This window comes from Balaenoptera physalus, assembly GCF_965194825.1.
Source record: "Balaenoptera physalus genome assembly, chromosome: 3".
Classification (NCBI taxonomy): domain Eukaryota; kingdom Metazoa; phylum Chordata; class Mammalia; order Artiodactyla; family Balaenopteridae; genus Balaenoptera; species Balaenoptera physalus.
In genome coordinates, this window is record NC_138890.1 from 61,615,603 (window position 1) to 61,632,067 (window position 16,465).

The window sequence follows — 16,465 nt, forward strand, 5'->3', positions numbered from 1 at the left end:
AAAAAAATTCTTACAGATGATGGTGGGAATGTAAGTTGGTATAGCCACTATGGAAAACAGTATGGAGGTTCCTCAGAAAACTAAAATAAAATTACCATATGATCCAGCAATCCCACTCCTGGGAATATACCCAGATAAAACTATAATTCATAAAGATAGGGACTTCCCTGGCGGTTCAGTGGTTAAGACTCCGCGCTGCCAATGCAGGTGGCGCAGGTTCCATCCCTGGTCCAGGAACTAAGATCCCACATGCCACGTGGAGTGGCCAAAAAGATTTTAAAAAATTAAAAAAAAAAAAAAAAAAGATACATGCATCCCTATGTTCATAGCAGCACTGTTTACAATAGCCAAAACATGGCAACAACCTAAATGTCCATCAACAGATGAATGGATAAAGATGTGGTACATACTCAGCCATAAAAAGAAACGAAACTGAGTTATCTGTAGTGAGATGGATGGACCTAGAGTCTGTCATACAGAGTGAAGTAAGTCAGAAAGAGAAAAACAAACACCATATGCTAACACATACATATGGAATCTAATTAAAAAAAAAAAAAAGTTCATGAAGAACCTAGGGGCAAGATGGGAATAAAGACACAGACCTACTAGAGAATGGACTTGAGGACATGGGGAGGGGGAGGGGTGAGATGTGACAGGGTGAGAGAGTGGCATGGACATATATACACTACCAAATGTAAAATAGATAGCTAGTGGGAAGCAACCGAATAGCACAGGGAGATCAGCTCGGTGCTTTGTGACCACCTAGAGGGGTAGGATAGGGAGGGTGGGAGGGAGGGAGACGCAAGAGGGAGGGGATATGGGGATATATGTATATGTATAACTGATTCACTTTGTTATAAAGCAGAAACTAACACACCACTGTAAAGCAATTATACTCCAATGACAATGTTAAAAAAAAAAAAAAAAAAAACTACCTCTGAATGGAAGCATTGGGTTTAATCAGTTCTGAACTTGAACAATCTCTTTGTTTCTCTGTACCACTAGAAAGAGTGGTGTGTTTAGCAAATACTGTTAATGTGCCTGAAAGTCTACCTTCAAAGTCTCTACACAGGTTTAACTGTATATAAGCCAAGGGTCACCCTTAGGGTTCTGGTTTTAGTCCATCTTAAAAAACTAAGACTGTAGTTTTCCTTTCCTTTCCTAAGACTGTATTCCTTTAGCGTCATCTAAATAAAGTTCTAACTAATATTCCCAAATGTTATGTTATCTTACAGGTGAAGGGCAACCACAGGTTTAAATGAAGACAAACTGTAACCATGCAGGCCGTTCTTGTGTTGGAAATGTGACTGTTAAAATTCTCTCAGTAAAGTTTCGCAGTTTTGTCCCCCAAAAAAAATGTGGTACACATATACAATGGCATACTACTCAGCCATAAAAAAGAATGAAATAATGCCATTTGCAGCAACATGGATGCAACCAGAGATTATCATTCTAAGTGAAGTAAGTCAGAAAGAGAAAGACAAATACCATATGATATCACTTATATGGGGAATCTAAAATATGGCACAAATGAACCTACCTACAAAAGAGAAACAGAATCACAGACATAGAGAACAAACTTGTGGTTGCCCAGGGGAAGGTGAGGAGGGAGAGGGATGGACTGGGAGTTTGGGGTTCGTAGATGCAAACTATTACATTTAGAATGGATAAACAACAAGGTCCTAAGGTATAGCACAGGGAAATACATTCAATATCCTGTGATAAACCATATTGGAAAACAATATTTTAAAAATGCAGGGCTTCCCTGGTGGCGCTGTGGTTGAGAATCTGCCTGCCAATGCAGGGGACACGGGTTCGAGCCCTGGTCTGGGAAGATCCCACATGCCGCGGAGCAACTGGGCCCGTGAGCCACAATTACTGAGCCTGCGCATCTGGAGCCTGTGCTCCGCAACAAGAGAGGCCACGACAGCGAGAGGCCCGCGCACCGCGATGAAGAGTGGCCCCCGCTTGCCACAACTAGAGAAAGCCCTTGCACAGAAACAAAGACCCAACACAGCCATAAATAAAATAAATAAATAAAATTAAAGAAAAAAGAAAATGCTCCCTATTTAAAAAAAAAAAAATGCAAAAAAAAATTCTTACAGATGAAAATTACAACTACCACAATAAAATTCCCTCTCTTCTTTTACTACAATGGGACCATTGAACAGATGACAAGAAATTTTTAAAATCTAATCACACTACTCATACAATACTTGTTCCAAATGATCAAATCTTTGTTACAAATATTTAGAATAACACTCAAAGTTGCCTTTCAAATTGTATTTACCTTATATGCATTGCTCCAAACTTGCAGCCAGTGAAAAAGCACAAATTAAATCCCAATCAAAAGGGGGTTTGACAGATGACAGCCCATCAACAAGTAAATAGAAATGCATGGTAATTTCAAGCTCCATTAGAAATAGAGTTGGCGATATGCTTGCATACAGAGTAAGTTTGATAGTTATAAAAAAAAAACTAAAGGGGAAAATAATGAACATTTAGAGGCTCCAACAGAGAAAGGGCAATGCTGAAGTTTTACTTTGAAGCACAGTTATTTCTGCACACTCTGAACTTTCAATAATGGATAAATCTAGTATAGTGCTCTTGCAAGTGAACAAAACAGCACGAGACAGGGCAAGTAAAGCCAGACTGTTCACCTCCCTACACGGTTCGGCTCATTCAGCCCAGGCCCACAACACGGGGGGCTGAGCCAACCACTACACTGCACAAGCAACAAATACCACCCTCAATGTCTGGAAGCAAGCACAGTGGCACCTAGGCAAATTTTAGGAACTGTTGCTCTGTGAGACTCTCTGCAATGCCTGATGTGTTTAACTTTTTTTCTTAAGAGAAAACAGAAGGTACTAATAAGACAAATCATCCAACACATAAGGTATAACCAAAATTCCTTTAAGACTTCTAAGTGTGTGGCTTCACAGTCACTCAAGAGGAAAAAATGATTTGGGCTGGGAAAGCAGAAAGGATAATTGATTTCATGTTTTTCACTATTTGTTTATCTCTATATAGAAGGTCAAACTTGCAAAATACATATTTTTTGAATGAATTTATTTTTACCTGTTTATTTTTTCACTTTTTATATGCAGTAAAATTCACTCTAGTATACTATTCTACGACTTTTGACAAACTCAGTTGTATAATCACCTCCATAATAAAGAGATAGAACAGTTTAAAGAATTTATTTTATTTTCACAACAGCACAAACATACAACTAAACCATAGACCCTAATTGTACAAAAGATTATTCACTTCAAGAGCAAATTTGGCATCAAATTACTGCAAAGCTACAATAATCAAAAAACTGTGGAACTGGCATAAAGACAGACACAGAGATCAATAGAACAAAACAGAGAACCCAGAAACAAACCCTCTCATAGTCAAATGATTTTCGACAAGGTGTCAAAACTATTCAATGAGGAAAGGACAGTCTTTTCAATAAGTGGGGCTGAGAAAACTAGATAGCCACATGTAAAACAATGAACATGGACTCTTACCTAATATCATATATAGTAATTAACTCAAAATGGATCAAACATCTAAATGTAAGAGCTAAAACTATAAAACTCTTAGAAAAAACAAATCACAGGGGGACTTCCCTGGTGGCACAGTGGTTAAGAATCCACCTGCTAATGCAGGGGACAGGGTTTGATCCCTGGTCCAGGGAGATCCCACATGCTGTGGAGCAACTAAACCCGTGTGCCACAACTACTGAGCCTGCGCTCTAGAGCCCGCAAGCCACAACTACTGAGCCCGTGTGTCACAACTACTGAAGCCCACGCGCCTAGAGCCAGTGCTCCGTGACAAGAGAAGCCACCGCAATGAGAAGCCCATGCATCACAACGAAGAGTAGTCCCCACTCGCCACAACTAGAGAAAGCCCACGTGCAGCAACGAAGACCCAACGCAGCCAAATAAATAAATAAATTTTTAAAAAATCACAGGGCAAAAGTTTCATGACATTGGACTTAGTAATGACTTCTTGGATATGACACCAAAGGCACAGGTAACAAAAGAAAAAAATAGATAAACTTCACCAAAATAAAAACCTGTGTGTACCAAAGGACATTATGAACAGAGTGAAAAGGCAATCCAGACAACAGAAGAAAATAACTGCAAAACATATATGTGAAAAGAGATTAGTATCCAGAATATATAGAAAACTAAAACTCAACAACCAAAAAAAATAACAAACAACTCAATGATGTGCAAAACACTTGAATAGACATTTCTCCAGAGATATACAAATGGCCAATAAACCCATGAAAAGATACTCAATATCACTAATCATCTGGGGAATGCACATCAAAACTATAATGAGATACCATCTCACATTCATTAAGATGGCTACTATCAAAAAGAAAAAGAAAAAGAAAATAACAAGTGTTGGTAAGGATGTGGAGAAATCAGAACCCTTGTGCCCTGCTGGTTGGAATGCAAAATGGTACAGCCACTGTGCAAAACAGTATGGCAGTTTCTCAAAAAGTTAAAAATAAACTTACCATATAATCCAGCAATTCCACTTCTGGGTATATATCCAAAAGAACTGAAAACAGTGTCTCGAAGAGATATTTGTATACCCATGTTCATAGCAGTACTATTCACAGCAGAACTATCCAAATGCTTATTAGCAAATGAAAGGATAAGCAAACTGGGATATATATAAAATATTATTCAGCCTTAAAAAGGGAAGGAAATTCTGATATATGCTACAACAAGGATGGACCCTGAGAACATTATGCTAAGTAACATAAGCTAGTCACAAAAAGATTAAGATTCCACTTATATAAGTTACCTAGAGTAGTCAAAGAGACAGAAAGAAAGGTGGTTGCCAGGAGCTGGGGTAAGGGGGTAATGGGGACTTGAAGTTTAATAGGTATAGTTTTAATTTTACAACATTAAAAGACTTCTGGAGATAAATGGTGGTGATGACTGCACAATATGAATGTACTTAATACCACTGAACTATACATTTAGAAATGGTTATGTTGGTAAATTTTATGTTATGTGTATTTTACAATTTTTTAATTAAAAAAAAAAAGGAAGGGAAGAAAATTCTGACACATGCTACAACATAGATGAACCTCAAAGGTTAAGTGAAATAAGCCAGACACAATAGGACAAATATATGATTCCACTTATATGAGGTACCTAGAATAGGCAAATTCATAAAGAAAGAAAGTAGATAAGAGGTTACCAGGGGCTGGGGAGACGGCAGGATGGGGAGTTACTGTTAAATGAGTAGAGTTCCTGTTTAGAATGATGGAAAAGTTCTAAAATGGATGGTGATGATGGTTGCACAACATTGTAAATGCACTTAATGCTTAAAAATAGTGAAAATGGTAAATTTTATGTTATGTATATTTAACCCCAATTTAAAAACATTATTTTAAGAGTAGCAAATCTTTTCCCCCAGGAATTCCACTTCTAAGAAGTTTCCCTTAAGAAGTAAGGATAGGGCTTCCCTGGTGGCGCAGTGGTTAAGAATCCGCCTGCTAATGCAGGGGACACGGGTTCGAGCCCTGCTCTGGGAAGATCCCACATGCCGCGGAGCAACTAAGCCCGTGCGCCACAACTACTGAGCCTGAGCTGTAGAGCCCGCGAGCCACAACTACTGAGCCCACGTGCCACAACTACTGAAGCCCACGCGCCTAGAGCCCGTGCTCCACAACAAGAGAGGCCACCGCAATGAGAAGCCCGCGCACCACAACGAAGAGTAGCCCCCGCTCGCCGCAACTAGAGAAAGCCAGCGCGCAGCAACAAAAGACCCAACTCAGCCAAAAATAAATAAATAAATAGATAGATAAATAAAATTTAAAAAAAAAAAAAAAAGAAGTAAGGACAGGCAGGGCTTCCCTGGTGGCGCAGTGGTTGAGAATCTGCCTGCCAATGCAGGGGACACGGGTTCGAGCCCTGGTCTGGGAAGATCCCACGTGCCGCGGAGCAACTAGGCCCGTGAGCCACAATTACTGAGCCTGCGCTTCTGGAGCCTGTGTTTCGCAACAAGAGAGGCCGCGATAGTAAGAGGCCCGCACACCGTGATAAAGAGTGGCCCCCACTTGCCGCAACTAGAGAACGCCCTCGCACAGAAACGAAGACCCAACATAGCCATAAATAAATCAAAAAAAAAAAAAAAAAATTAAATAAACTAGATGTAAAGCCATGCTGCCTCCACCCCCATATCAATCAGGCACAATCCTATATATAGCATAAGTATATCTACTCATATTAGATATGAGTCAGGTATCACAAAAGACTAAAAGATACAAAAGAATGTAATTGCCTTGAAGGAGCTCAGCATGTAACAAAAGAATTTATGGTCCACAAGAGTCTTTAGGAAGGTAAATCAGCAACTCAGTGCTACGTAAATAACTGAACTAGTGCACTGGTTTTACTGATAAGACAACTTAATATGAACCAAAACATGTCCTATCCAGCAGTCCATAACTAAAAGAATAAATTAGCATTCTATCATGTTAGACATTAAAATTAATATCCTTTATAAGTCACCTTAGTCATTACATAGATGACAGTTCAAACTCTCCAACTGAGACTCAAAAGATTAAAAACCCCTAAAAGCAGGTTAACATAAATCAACAGATAATGACACATAATCAATGACAAATTAGCAATAGCAGGAAACCCCCTACCATACAATTATTGTTTTGCTATGACATTTTAAAAACTACATTTAAAAAAAATTCTTTCCAGAAGTTGGCTACAGGGCTTCCCTGGTGGGGCAGTGGTTAAGAATCCGCCTGCCAATGCAGGGGACATGGGTTCGATCCCTGGTCCGGGAAGATCCCACATGCCGTGGAGCAACTAAGCCCGTGCGCCACAACTACTGAGCCTGCGCTCTAGAGCCCGCGAGCCACAACTACTGAAGCCCACATGCCTACAGCCCGTGCTCTGCAACAAGAGAAGCCACCACAATGAGAAGCCCGTGCACCGCAACGAAGAGCAGCCCCAGCTTGCCTCAACTAGAGAAAGCCCGCGTGCAGCAACAAAGACCCAACACACCCAAAAATAAATAAATTTATTTTTTAAAAAAAGAAGTTGGCTACAATAAAAACTTTAGTTCCTGCCCTCAAAGTAGACATAGCTCAGCTGGGGGGGGGGGGGGCGGGGGGATGGGGAGAGACACATAGGGAAAAGCTCTATGACACTGGATTTGGCAATGACTTCTTAGAAGATACCAAAAGCATGAGCAACAAAAGAAAAAACAAATAAACGGGACTTGATCAAAATTTAAAGTTTTTTAACATCAAAGGACATATCAACAGGGTAAAACTGAGAGAAAATATTGCAAGTCCTCTATCTAGTAAGTGATTAACAGCCAGAATATACAAAGAACTCCTATAACTCAACAACAAAAAACCCCAAACAATTAAAATGGCCAAAGGACGTGAATAAAGATTTCTTCAAAGAAAATATACAAATGGCCAATAATCACATGAAAAATGCTCAACAACACTAAACATTACAAAAATGCAAATCAAAACCACAATGAAACATCAACTCACATCCATTAGGATGACTATTATTAAAAAGTAAATAAATTTTTTTTTAAATTAAAAAACAGAAAATAACAAGAGTTGGTGAAAATGTGAAGAACATGGAACACTTACACATTGCTGTTAGGAATGTAAAGTAACATAGCTACTGTGGAAAACAGTATGGCAGTTCCTCAAAAATTTAAGCATAGAATTACCATACCAAATGACCTAGAAATTCCACTTCTGGGTATATACCCAAAAGAGCTGAAAGCAGCGACACAAACACATAGTTGCACACCGATGTTCACAGCAGCATTATCCACAATGGCCAAAATATGGAGGCAACCCAAGTGTTCATCAATAGATGAATGGATAATGGAATGTTACTCAACCTTAAAAAGGAAGGAAATTCTGACACATGCTACAACATGGCTGAACCCTGAAGGCATTATGCTAAGTAAAATAAGCCAGGTACTTAACATAGTGAAATTCAAAGTGACAGAAAGTACAATGGTGGTTGCCCTCGGGCTGGGGGGAGAGGAAATGGAGAGTTATTGTTTAATGGATACGGAGTTTCAGTTTAGGACAATGAAAAATTTTTCTGGATATGGATAGCACGGTAGTGGTTACACAACAATGTGAATGTACTTAATGCCACTGAAGTGTACACATAAAGATAATTTAAATGGTAAGTTTTGTTATGTATATTTTATTTTAAAAACTAGTGAGAATGTCATAATCAGGTGCAAATTTTAGAATTTCAGATAAGTTAAAGATCACTTTCAGCAACGATGATCAATGTCTCAATAGAAAAAGCATATCAATCAGCCTTCAGATGGACAGCATTTGTGTCAGAGAAGGATGGAGTATTCCAGAACAAATGCCTGGCAGATGCAGAGACATGTAGCAACAATTCACAATAGAAAATAAGGCTGAAAAATAAGTTAGGGCCAGGACTTAGAAGGTGCTGAATGCCTATCTAAGATTCTGGCTAGTGCAACAGCAAGATAGCAGTACATTTCCCAAAAGAAGAATGAGTACTGCTTATGTGTAAAAGACTGAATGGTGGAGGAGAAGATAGTAAGAAATTCAACTAACTTCAGCAAACACTTACAGAGCAACAACAGTGTTCCAAATTCTCAGATTATAAAAACTGAAGGGAGAGGAGGGGTGGGTAGTGACTGCAAAGAGATTTCTAGAGTACTGGTAATTTTCTGTTTCTTGATCTGGATGGTGTCTATGGGTGGTGTTCACTCAAATAATTCATTAGACAGGTACTGCTATAATTTGAATACTTTTCTACATGTATGTTATACTTTAATTTTTTAAAGTTTTATTAAAAATAAAGGCTAGGGGCTTCACTGGTGGCACAGTGGTTAAGAATCCGCCTGCCAATGCAGGAGACATGGGTTCGAGCCCTGGTCCTGGAAGATCCCACATACCGCGGAGCAACTAAGCCCGTGTGCCACAACTACTGAGCCTGCGCTCTAGAGCCCAGGAGCCACAGCTACTGAAGCCCGCGCACCTACAGCCCATGCTCCGCAACAAGAGAAGCCACCGCAATGAGAAACCCACGCGCCGCAACTAGAGAAAGCCCGCGAGCAGCAACAAAGACCCAACGCAGCCAAAAACAAACAAATAAATAAATAAATTTTAAAAAATAAAGGCTAAGACACAACTTCTAAGAAACCCCCAGCTGAGAGGAAGTAATCCATAAAAATATTTACCAAATGACATGAAAGATGCAACCACAGAGTATGTACAAGGTACCCAAGAAGCACTGAGATCCAACAGAAAACCCAGAGGCACTAACGTCTAAGGTGAGTTTTAAAGAATAAACAAGTTTGTCAGATGGATGAGAAAAACAATGCTTCAGGCAAAGGAAAAAATATGAAAAAGGCACCAAAGCAAACAATAGACCAATTTATCCAGAGAACTACAAGTAGTTTTGATAGTTCAAAGATAAGAAGATAATCTAAAGTAGAGTGAAAGCAGAGAGAAGGGAAAACAGGAATTTATGTAAGAGGAAGACCAGATGTAAAGGATTTCATCTGATTAGATCTGGGTGGAAAGGAATAAGAATGGAATGAGGATGGTTCTCAATTTGTCCATAACAGCAACTTGGTCATCAAGGCCCTCCATAACCTGACTGTTGCCTCATCTGTCATAGTTCCAACCACAAGCCAGACTCCAGACAGAAAAGACTCCTTCCTCCGTCATTCAACGTGCATCTAATTTTTTCTTTAATCTCCAGGCTAGGTACCATGCCGAAGGCTAAGGCTCACTTTCTAGCGGGAAAGGCAAACAGGGATATCAATAACAAGGTACAGTACAGTGGAGTATACCAGCTAGTGGGAAGAAGTTTGCTACCAGAAAGGAAAGTGCTAGCTTGAGTCTTGTGATAGGACTAAGAGCTCATTATAAAAGTGATGGAATACAAGTTGGGGGAGTGGGGGAGAACAAGGTGCGTCACTGAGCAAACAACAAAACAACAGTAACAGATAATCCTAGGCTCCTACATCCAATTTATATGTAAGGCTTATCTCATTTCTCCAAAATACAGCTCCCTTTATCCCACCACCTTCACTCCCACCATCTTCCTAGCTCAACTCCCTACTTCCACTTGTACACATATACAAGCCTTGCAAGCACTAGCAGGAGCAATCTTCTTAAAAAGGAAATCAGATCATGAAACTTCCTACAATGGCTTCTTACAGCTCTTAGAAGAAAATCCAAACATGTGACCTGGAGTTTCCTGGCAATCTCATGTTAAGGCCTTCTCCCCATCCTAAAAGTATTCAAGCTACACAAGTCCTCTCTTAGGTCTCTAAACACATGGAGTTCTCTCCTGTCTCAGGACCCTTATTTACACAAGCAGAATATCCTGTTCCCTCTGTCTAGATCTTCATCAGCACACAAACCACTACCCCCAACAACCAGGTCTGTCTGTCACGTCTCACGCTACTGCTACTTTCTCAAAGAAATCCCAGGACTCTGCCAGTTACTGCCTATCTCTACATCTGGTTTAGGTCTAAAGAAGAAAAAGGTGTCTCATTTTGGTCCTCTTGAGTTTTTTTGGTTTTGTTTTTGTTTTCTTTTTGTCTGTGTTGGGTCTTCCTTGCTGCATGTGGGCTTTCTCTAGTTGCGGCTCATTGCGGTGTGCTGGCTTCTCATTGCGGTGGCTTCTCTTGCTGCGGAGCACGGGCTCTAGGTGCACAGGCTTCAGTAGTTGTGGCACGTGGGCTCAGTAGTTGTGGCGCACGGGCTTAGCAGCTCCACAGTATGTGGGATCTTCCCAGACCAGAGCTCGAAACCCGTGTCCCCTGCACTGGTAGGTGGATTCTTAACCACTGCCCCACCAGGGAAGCCCGGTCCTCTTGAGTTTGAGAGGCCTCTGGGGACACCCAAGCAGCTCTCCAGTGCACAGGTGACCATGTGGATGAGATGAAACATCTGCACTCAAAACAGAAGCTTCCACTTTAGCACAAGTATCGGACTTTAGCGTAAGTTTGATGGCAGGGAGACTGCACAGAGAACTGATTCTCAACTTGGAGGGAGAGGGCACCCCTGATCTCTTAACTCACCATAGGAATGAGATGTTACTGATGGAAGGAGGGTGATACCACATTAACGGTGTGAAAGACTGAGATATGCTGGACAGAATCCTGGATATGAGTGTACTGAACAACAACAACAAAAAGACTGAGAAACAAGAGCCAAAACTATAAGGAAAACCAGGAGAGATTTACATCACAATTCCACAAACTCCTTCGCCCTTTTACGCTTCCTCCCAACCAAACCCTACTCCTGTTTCATCCAGTTCAAATGCCGTCCCCTCCTGGAAGCATTGGCCCCCACTCCACATCTCCACCAGTTTTTATCACTATTACTATGTAAGACTGATCCATGCACAAGTTTCTCAACAGTAGTGTTATGGTACTAAACGCCATCAGCCTTGTACTACACCTGGGGTGTGTGTGTCTCCTCCTTATTACAACTGTGAGCTCTTGGGGGCAGAGACCATTTCTTAATCAACTGTGGTCCCTTAAGAGAGTGGATAAGAAATTATTTTTTAACTTGGTATAAGTCAAAAAGGGTAAATAATTGCGCAGAGGCTATGGATTATTTCTCAACCCCTCCCTCTTGTAAAATAAAATAACACATTTTAATTTGATTTATAAATTCATACTTTCCCAAAGTAACATACACCTGTACAGTCTTTAAGAATCACTGCTTAACAAAATATCTTCTCATCGAAATGCCTATCCTGTTGCAACAATACAGTGATGTAATCATTTCCTTCATCATAAACATGAAATGCCCGTAATTTAGTTGGAGACTTAACATATCTTACTCTTTTCTAAATTATTCTAAGTTTTGTACAAAACAAACACACCAAAAAAATGTTACAAAGACGCGGGAGTACATGAGAGGTTGTCAGTCCTGGATCTGAGCCAACTGCCGCCTGCATTATTGGGAAGCCATTCCTGCCAAGCCAAGGTTAGGCATTCAGTCAACATTTTTTCCAACAAGTGCTTCGCACACGCACACTCCTTTAAAAGTCAACAACAACAAAAAGGTTCCAAGGACATTCGTGAAAACTAGTATTAATCAGTGTTAAGTGCGTCCAATTAACCAGCACAAGAAGTCTGAGTAATTTCACAACAAAGGTTAACACGGTGCACGCCAGAAGTCCACACGGGCGTGGCTGCCCTTCCCAGCCAGACTGTGTCAGAGAAAAGGGCCACTCAAACTTTCACATACGCTTGGGCCGGGAAAGCGGGGCTGCGGGCCCAGCAAACGTCCTGTCCACCTGACCAGGAAGTTTCGGTGGCGGGGGCGGGGGTGCGACCAAAGAAACCACAAACCACACGTACTTCAATGGAAAACTCAACTCCCGGACCCGCCTGCACCTGGAACAACGCGCCGACTCTTCCCCACAAGGAAGGCAGCCGAGGGGGCCCAGCGCGGGCCTGGCGCGCGCACCAAGCCCACTTGAACAAAGTTTAGAAACCGGGAGAAACTTTCAAGCGAGGAAGCGCCGCGGCGGCGCGGGGCCGGCGGCTCGCTCTGCTCCAGCCGCCGCGGCCCCTCAACTTCCCGAGCGTCAGGAAACGCCGGCCCCGCCCGGCCAGGGCCCAGGCCCGGGGCACCGCCGGGGAAGCGGGCCGGAGGCCGCACCAGCGCCCGCCCGGAGCCCGATTCCGGGCGGGGTCGTGGGGAGGACCGCGCCCGGCCCGCCCACCCGAGGAGCCCCTCGGCCCGGCTGGGAGCCCGCACCCGCACTAAGACAATTACCTGCGACGAGCTCGGCGAGTGCAGGAAGATTCCCGAAGCCCGAAGCCGACTGCTGCCGCTTTGTCTCCGCCTGTCCGGCTCCGAGGAGGAAATGGGCCGCCCGGCGCCCCCGCCCCCTGCCCGCGGCCGCCCCGCGGCCCCGGCCCCGCCCGCCCTTCCCAGCACCTCCCTCCGGCGCGCTCTTCCCGGCGCCTCCCGCTGCAGCCCAGCTTTCCCGGTCCTTGATTTGGGGAGAGCCCTCGACCAAAGAGCCTGGCGGTACCAGGCCTGGACCCCCCAACAGGACCTCTTGCTCTCCGCCCCTCACCCCTGAGTTACTTAATCCCAGGCCCCTAGTGATCTAGGGATGGGAGTCACCACCCCCCCTCCCCGAGAGGAAGGAGGAGCGCTGACTCCTGGAACAGCCCTTGAGCGGGGGAGGGCAGGTGAGTCACCGCTCCGCGCACAGGTGAGTCTCCGGGCGCGGCCTGCTCAAGCCCCACCCCCCGCTGGTGCCCCAGGGACCGAGTGAGGCGACGCAGAGTCCTGGGCACTCTCCTCTGAGGAGTGCCACAAGTGTTCAGAGTGACAGGCTTCCGGAAAAGTGCTCTAGGTTTTACAGAAGGAGAAACTGAGGCCTCACAGCTTGAGGCGAAGTGGAAGTAGAATCCGACTCTAGGGACCTCATAATGTGCGATGGAAGCCCTTCTAGAAGTCACCTAACTCATCTGTCACTTGACAGATGGGGAAACCGAGAGCTCTCCTGATGGAGGACAAGAGGCTTCTCACATCAGTGTCCCCTCCTGAGATTGACCCCCCACCCCGCCACACACACACACATACATACACACAAATTTGAAGGACCTGGCGTCTATTCCTATCCTTCTGGCCATTTACGGAATTTTATTCCCACTCTTCCTGGTGAATGTTACCCCAAAAAACTACAAAACAAAAAATAAACCAAATACATATTCACTATCATCCTGGTATAGAAAACCCTAACGACGTTTTATCTTCATCATGGGATGATGAACGAGGTTGATTTCAGTATTGGTCTATAAATCCAAAACAATGCAAGACAGTATCCACTGCTTGTTTGGTGCTGAGCACTGAACAGGGTGCTAGGGAGACTTGCCTTCAACATGTTTACCCTTTACTACTTATATCTCCCTTTCCCAGGAAATGCAAACTGCTGCAAGACGGGAGCTATATCCCCTACAGCACCCAGCACAAGGCTCATCCCCTAGGCAGTGCCCAGTTAATGTCTGTGGGTGAATGTGCCCACTGTAATTCAGAGCACTATGGATTTGTGCTAGTTAAGAGTTGCTGACAAAAGGAAATAGGACCATGAAGGGAGAGAACAACCTTCAAGAGACATACCTTAATGAGGCCATTCTCTTCCAGCCACACCCCATTCTGTTTCTAGCTTCATAGCCTTTGCTCCTATGGTCTCCCCTGCCTGTAGTGGCTATGGCTTCCCCCCACTACACTTAGCTACCTTGGAACATAATATTCAGTCAATAAATATTTGAACTAACAAGAGACAGAGTTAAAGGATTATGCTCCATAACTTAGTATATTCATCACTTCACTCAAGTACCATTTACTTAGTTTGCAAGGCCCCGTGTTCAAAAATTACTAACAATTTCAAGACAGCAACATTGGAGCATTAAACCAAGCATGGGACCTTTCTAAGCATGGGGCCCTGCTATAGACTGAATGTTTGTGTCCCCCCAAATTTATATGTTGAAAACCTAATGCCCTAGGTGATGGTATTAGGAGATGGGGCCTTTGGGAGGTGATTAGGTCATGAGGGCAGAGCCCCCATGAATGGGATTTGTGCCCTTAAAGAGGAGGCCCCAGAGGTATCCCTTGCCCCTTCTGCCATGTGAGGACAGAGCAAGAAGGCTCTATGAACCAGGAAGAGAGCTCTCACTAGAACATGATGATGCTGGTGCCTTGATCTTGGACTTTCCAGCCTCTAGAACTGTGAGAAATAAATTTCTGACATTTATAAGCTACTCATTCTGTGGTATTTTGTTATAGCAGCCCAAACAGACTGAGGCCCTAAAGATGAAAGAGTGGATTTGTTTGAGGAAAAGAAGGATCAGGTGACAGAAAAAGAATATGATGAGAGACTTGCAGTGTGCCCTGTAAGTTATGGGGAGTCAGTTCCTGACCCCTGAGAAAGCATGAAAAACTTACTAGGGGCAACTTGAGCACTCACTATGTCCTAAGTACTTGCTATGTGCTGGAGAAGCAGTAGTGAATAAAACTGACTTTAAAACTGAGATAATAAAACTGAGATCCCTGTTCTCACAAAATTTAAAATATAATGGAAGAGACAGGTAAACTATAAAAAAAGAAGGTCAAATGTGAAGATAGGGAAGAGATACAAGTAGATTTAGGGGGAAATTAACCTAGTCTGGGGTTCAGTGACCTAAGTAAGTCACCTTTATGCTGTGACCCACTCCTGCCAGAGTTTCACACTCACCTCTCCACCAAAACTGCTTTTATCAAGGTCCCTAATGACCTCCATGATGCCAAATCCAGTGATCAGTCTCTGCCCACAGTTGACTTGTACCATCAGCAGTGTTTGATCACTCTCCCCCTTAAAATACTGTCTTCATTGGATCTCCAGGGCACCAGGCTCTTCTGATTTTCCTTCAGCCTCCCTGGATGCAACTTCTTAGTCTTCTTTAATGATTCCTTCTAAATCTTCCCAACCTCTAAATAGTTCTCAAAGTTCTCAAAGTGCAATCTGAGGACTCCTGAGACCTTTCCAAGGGATTGTAAGATAAAGACTATTTTCATAATAATACTAAAATATCATTTGCCTTTTTCACTCCCAATCTCTCACGGTGTACAATAGAGTGTTTTACAGGTTACATGATATATAATATGGCATCACACAGAATGCAGAAGCAGATACAAGAATACAGCTACCTTGTATTAAGCCAGACATTAAAGAAATTTGCAAAAATGCAAAACAAGGACACTTCTCCCCCTGAATTTTCTTTTGTTTCAGAAAACATTGTTATTTTTCTTTTAAAAAAATGCTATTTTATACTTCAAACCAACGCCTATAAAAGCAAGTCTACCAAAATAAACTTTGACTTTCTATGTTTTAAAAAAAAAGCTATTTATGATAATGTAATAGTACAGTCAATATTGGTAGATAAAATTCACCTAAACAAAAGCTCTTCAAGATCCTCAAAAAATTTTAATAGTGTAAAAGGATCTTGAGATTAAAAAGTTTAAGAACTACTGTTAGAGTGTCCCAGGACTCCATCCTTGGACCTCTTTTTCTGTCTACCAACAACTTATCGGTGATCTCATCCAGTCTTTTGCCTTTAACTATGCTGTCAGCTGTAGGTTTATATCTCAACCTGAACCTTTCCCTCTGAATTCTAAACTCCCACTTTCAGCTCCCTACTTGATACCTCGGTATGGATATCCAGTAGGCATCTAGGCATCTCACACTTTATGTCTATATGTCCAAAATTGATTTCCTGATACCTTTGTCCAAACCTATTAATCCCACAGTTTTCTTCATTTCATAAATGGCAATTCCATTCTTGTAGTTGTTTAGGCCAAACTTTGGAGTCATCCTTGACTATTTTATTTCTCTCACACATTTCATACCTGATTCCTCGGCAAATCCTGTGCCTCTCT

At 42.5% G+C, this 16,465-nt stretch overlaps 1 protein-coding gene across 1 annotated transcript in view; it reads right to left on the minus strand.

The window, feature by feature from the left end:
- CTNNA1 (catenin alpha 1) overlaps positions 1 to 12,968 on the minus strand; it is a 186,322-nt gene extending 173,354 nt beyond the window's left edge. Inside the window, exon 1 of the mRNA XM_082454580.1 lies at positions 12,812 to 12,968. The gene's annotated coding sequence lies outside the window, so the exon portion shown is untranslated. The remainder of the gene's footprint in view (positions 1 to 12,811) is intronic.
- Between the last annotated feature and the right edge of the window lie 3,497 nt (positions 12,969 to 16,465).